Genomic DNA, 6,086 nt, shown 5'->3' with positions numbered 1-6,086 from the left:
TCACCACATGGAAAAGAAGAAGCCTCTGGCCTAGAACACCTACCCTGGTCTATAGATGAACAAGAAATAATCTTCTGTTATGTTTGAACATGACAGATTTGGTTCCACTACAGCAGTTTAGCTTACCCTGTCTAAACTGTTGCCTGTCTCTTGGAAGGTGTGCCCTCCTTCCCTGAAAGTGACTTTTTCATACATATCACCTATATTGTAATTCATATTCTCCAAAACATATTCACATCTATTCAACTGTTTTCATATTTTCCACTAACAGAAACCTTATATAAATAAATATATATGTATATATATATGTGTGTATATATGTGTATATATATATACACACATATATATGAGAGTTATTGCATTAGTCAAGATTCTTTAAAATAAGTTTTATTGAAGTATAGCATATATACAGAAATGTAGACAAAAATATATACTATCTATATACACATGATAAATAATACATCTATCTACAGAAATTCACAAAGCTATCTACATCCGATGTGTTCCCTTCCTTTCCACTATTTCTCATTTGCTATTTTTTCAGCCCTGGTAACTGAAGAAGTCAAGAGAATAAGAGGTAAAAGGACGTACTGAGTGTGGCACAGGCACTTCCAAAAAGGCTGAACTTAAGCCTAGGAAACCAAAGCTGGTCCTTTAAGATTGCTCCAAAGCTGCTCAATTCCTGTGCCATAAGTCCTACAGTGTTGCCTCTTTCTGTTTTTTTTTTTTTTTTTTTTTTTTTTCAGAAAGAGGAACTATAACAGGTAGGGGAGAATATAAAGTTCAAAGCTACCTTGTCTCCTCTCCCAGAGCAATTCAAGGCTCCAGGGCTGCCGCTGGCCCATGTGGCATCTTTGGTAAATTGGAAAAACCCCTTCAAAAAAAAGCACTTTTTTTTTTTTTTTGCAGTCACATTACTTCCACCTGTCAGGTATTTGTTGCAATATAACTATACTCGTTTTATTAGAATTAGATTTCCTGCCACTTGCTGGAGACTGGTTGCAACATCGAAGCCCACGTCTGTGATGTGAATGGTGTCTTTGTGGATGAGGCACTGTTCTACCTGAATCAGCCTACATGGCTACAGTTGGCCTTTCAGGTTGCGGAGCAACTTGTAGTTTTGATTTTTTTTTTAATGCATCAGGGATATTTTTAAAAATATTTTGATTGAAGCGTAACATATATACAGAATAGGCTGGGCACCGAAGCTCACGCCTGTAATCCCAACACTTTAGGAGGCCAAGGTGGCTGGATCACGAGATCAAGAGATCGAGACCACCCTGGTCAACATGGTGAAACCCTGACTCTACTAAAAATACAAAAATTACCTGGGCATGGTGGCGCACGCCTCTAATCCCAGCTACTTGGGAGGCTGAGGCAGGAAAATTGCTTCAACCGGCGAGGCAGAGGTTACAATGAGGCAAGATCACGCTACTGCCCTCCAGCCTGGTAACAGGGCAAGACTCCATCTCAAAACAAAACACAACAACAACAGCAACAAGGAAAACATACAGAATAAAAAGGGAGAGTTACCTAAAAATAACAAAACAACAAAAACAATAAAAACAAAACCAAGAAATCAGCAGTTACACAGGAAGACTTATAACAAGCTCAGGATTTTTCAGATGCATAAATGATGCAAGCAATACCACAAGCAAAAACCAACACCAGAAATTTGCAAGGACCTAGACGAACAGGTCAAAGTGAAAACTCCAGATAAGTTGGGTTATATGCAAGTGACTTCTGCAAAGAATGTAAAATCCTATGCTATCCTTACAGATAACCTGGAGAAGTATGAGCAGATAAGTGGATCAGTACATTGCTGAAATTCTTACCTAATGCATGTTGAGTAAAAGATTGGTCAACCTGCATCCTACTGAAGAGAAGTTTCTGAGGCCTCCCACAGGGCCTCAGTACTTGGACTTGTTGCATTCAGTATGGAAGGTTTACGTATGAGATTTTGGAGTTACTGGAAAGAATAAGATAGCTCACTTATCTTAGATGAATCTACAACCAGCTCAAAAGGTTAATGAATTTTACCCAAGAAAACTTAATAGGAACAAATCAAGGTCCTACAAAGTAGGTTAATCCAAACACCAGCCTCCCAAGTGTAGGATGGGGAAACATTGCTTAAAAGCAGTGAAAATAAGCTCCAAGGACTCAAACAGCATCATACGGTTGCCAGAAAAGCTAGTTCAAATTTGGGCGTTAAATAGAAGAACAGAAAAGTATTAACTAGAATAAAGAATGAGACAGTTCCGCTACCCACACATGCTCAGTTCTGGGTTGCATACTTTAAGAATGATCAAGAACATGAGAGCACACTGGGAGAAAAGGGTCTTGGGTGGTGAATACAGTTGGAGTTAGGATGTTTATTAGTAATCAATGAAATCATGGGGGACAGAAAATATGTTGGGGGTCATCCTAATAGCTGTGGTTAAATTTTGGCCCTGCCAACCTAAAATAATCAAAAAAGTCAGAATCGAATTTAAACAGATTATTCAAGCACAGAGTTTGAGGACAGCCCACCCAGAAGGACCAACCCCAAAGGAATGGAGTCAGCCTGCTGAAGAAGGAAGCCTAAGGTTTCATTTACATATGCAGAGACAGGAGTTTTTGGCAGGATTGCAATATTTTTCTCACAGGGTTGGCACATATTACAGCAATTTAGTTACAGGCAGTGTTTCTCTTGGGAAGGGTACACTAAACACCTTTTACAGAGGGTGTAGTCATTGGTTTTCCGTCATCTGGTGTAAGCGAAGCAGGACAATAAAGGAGAAGTTAATCTATAACGAAGGTCATTAATTAAGAAGGCAGGAGGTTTTTGTACCTGATGTAGCGTAATTCTCTCTAGTCATTGTACAGAACAGGAAGAATACATCAGGGAAATAAAACGTTGTTACCGTATGTGACTCAGATCAGCTACATCTCTCTCAAGGCTTAGTGTCCTCTGTGGGTTCCAGCAGTTTTAAATATTTATTTTCATAACCCCAACGGTTAATGAGACAATTGAGTAGACGCAGCAGAGATGTGATAGGACAGGCAGAGCTGATCAAGGATGGAAATAAACTCAGTCCTTACACTCAGACCGGAGGCTGCTGATATCTGGCATTCAGGGTTTTCTCAACTTTGAGATTTTATAACTATATGTAGTTAAAGATCTGTCCAGCTGTAACATTTATGACTCTATCTTTGAAGCACACACAAATGACAAAGCTTCAGAACTACTATGTTAAAACTTTTGAGGACACAGAACTACAAATCATTTAAAGAGTTTGCTTTATTGGCTGTTCTCAAATGTGCACACAGTGTGTGTGTGTTATTTTTTGGTGTGAAAGCAGTTTAGAAAACGTAGTTTATTCTGGCATATTTTTTCTAGTGCTAAAGCAATCAGCATTGATATGTAAATTGTTGATGGTGAAAGATATTTCATTAGTTTAGTATTGTACACTGTTATACTGCTATAGGAAACATTCTGTCTCAACTGCCAGATTCACATGTCCCACCTTAAAAAAGCCAAAAGTCCTAAAAATAAATACATGTGTATGTGTACATATATACGCATAGATATACACACTCACACACACACATAATATATCAAGTAATTCATTATACATTTCTAAATATAGATATTGGAAGTCACTAAAGCCAAAAAAAGGTCTAATATAGAAGAGTCATTAAGATTTGTATTCATGGCCAGGTGCAGTGGCTCACGCTTGTAATCCCAGCACTTTGGGAGGCCGAGGTAGGCAGATCATGAGGTCAGGAGTTCAAGACCAGCCTGATCAACATGGTAAAACCCAGTCTCTACTAAAAATACAAAAATTAGCCAGGTGTGTTGGCCTGTGCCTGTAGTCCCAGCTACTCAGGAGCCTGAGGCAGGAGAATCACTTGAACCCTGGAGGCAGAGGTTGCAGTGAGCCACGATCATGCCACTGCACTCCAGCCTGGGCGACAGAGCAAGACTCCATCTCAAAAAAAAAAAAAAAAGGACTTGTAGAACCAAGATGGCCGATTAGGAGCAGCTCAGGATTGCAGCTGCCAGTGAAAGCGCAGAGGGTGAGTGGACACTGCATTTCCAGACTGATTTTTATTGCCCACAGACCAGGAGATTCCCAGGTGGAGGAGCCCCATGGGTTACCAGCACCACTTGTTTGGCCGGGGCGGCAGTTCTCCATACAAAATACATGGGCCTGGGCACAATTTTAGCTGGCGACTGGAGCTCCGGGAAGGCAGAGTAGCCCATTCATCTGATTAAAAAGGGGACTGAAACAGGGAGCCAGGCCAGGAGATTCCCGGGCAAAAAAAACGCCGCAATCTCAGCGCCACTGTTTCAGTTGGCGCAGTGGGTCGCCGCTCAGGAAATCACACAGATCCCAGCGCCTTTCCAACAGGTGACTGGAACACCTGGGAGAGAGTCGACCTTTCAACTAAAAGAAAAGGCTCTGGGGCAGGGAGCCAGATGATCAGGCTCGGCTGATCCCACCCCCACAAAAAAACAGCAATTGGAAATGCTCTGGGTTGAGAGTTTCACAGCAAGCACAGCTGAACCTGGGAAGGTTCAGTTGCCAAGGCAACCCACCTCTACAGAGAGAGTCCACCATTACAGAGGTGGGCCGGCTTTGCCAAGGCAGTTCTAACTACACCTGTATAAACAGGACTGTTGGGAAGTTCACATAGCAGCTGGGCGGAGCCCACAGCAGCTCAGCAAAGCCTCTGCAGGCAGACAGTGATTAGGCTGCCTACTCACTGGGCAGGGCAGCCCTGATAAAAAGGCAGCAGCACAACAGAAACTCATAAATAAAGCCCTAACTACCCGGGACAGAGCACCTGGGGGAAAAAAAAGGGGGGTTATGAGTTCTGCTGCAGCAGACTTAAACGTACCTGCCCAGCAGCTCTAAATGAACAATGGAGATCACGGCTCTGCACTTGAGCTCCTATAAAGGACAGACCGTCTCCTCAAGCAGCTCCCTGACCCCTGTATATCCAAAGAGTCACCTCATAAAGGAGAGCTCAGACTGACATTTGGTGGGTATTCTTCTGGGACAAAGATAGCAGAAGAAGAAACTGGCAGCAACCCTTACTGTTCTGCAGTCACTGCAGGTGATCCCCAGGCAAGCAGGACCTAGAGTGGACCTCAGCAGTCCTACAGCAGAGGGGCCAGACTGTTAGAAGGAAAACTAAGAAACAGAAGGAAATAACTTCATCATCAACAAATTGGACATCCACTCAGAGACCCAATCTGAAAGTCAACAACTTCAAAGATGACAGGTGGATAAATCCACAAAGATGGGAAGAAATCAGCGCAAAAAGGATGAAAGCACCTGAAACCAGAATGCCTTTTCTCCTACAAGAGATCACAACTCCTCACCAGCAGGGGAATAAGGCTGGATGGAGAATGAGTGTGATAAAATGACAGAATCAGGCTTCAGAAGGTGAGTAATAAGAAACTTCTGTGAGCTAAAAGAACATGTTCTAACCCAATGCAAAGAAGCTAAGAACCCTGAAAAAAGATTTGATGAAATGCTAATGAGAATGGACAACTTATAGAGGAATATAAGTGAATTGATGGAGCTGAAAAACACAACACAAGAACTTTGCGAAGCATGCACAAGTTTCAACAGCCGAATTGACCAAGCAGAAGAAAGGATATCAGAGGTCGAAGATCAACTCAATGAAATAAAATGAGAAGGCAAGATTAGAGAAAAAAGGGTAAAAAGGAATGAACAAAGTCTCCAAGAAATATGGGACTATGTGAAAAGGCCTAATCTACGTTTGATAGGTGTACCTGAATGTGACGGAGAGAATGAATCCAAGCTGGAAAATACTCTTCAGGATATCATCCAGGAAAACTTCCCCAACCTAGCAAGGCAGGCCAATATTCAAGTCCAGGAAATACAGGGAACACCACAAAAATATTCCTTAAGAAGGGCAACCCCAAGGCACATAATCGTCAGATTCACCAGGGTTGAAATGAAGGAGAAAATGCTAAGGGCAGCGAGAGAGAAAGGTCAGGTTACCAACAAAGGGAAGCCCATCAGACTCACAGCTGATCTCTCAGCAGAAACCCTACAAGCCAGAAGAGA

Source organism: Sapajus apella, unplaced genomic scaffold (genome assembly GCF_009761245.1).
Source record: "Sapajus apella isolate SASKATOON/1434 unplaced genomic scaffold, GSC_monkey_1.0 scaffold44, whole genome shotgun sequence".
Classification (NCBI taxonomy): domain Eukaryota; kingdom Metazoa; phylum Chordata; class Mammalia; order Primates; family Cebidae; genus Sapajus; species Sapajus apella.
This window is presented reverse-complemented; position numbering follows the sequence as displayed.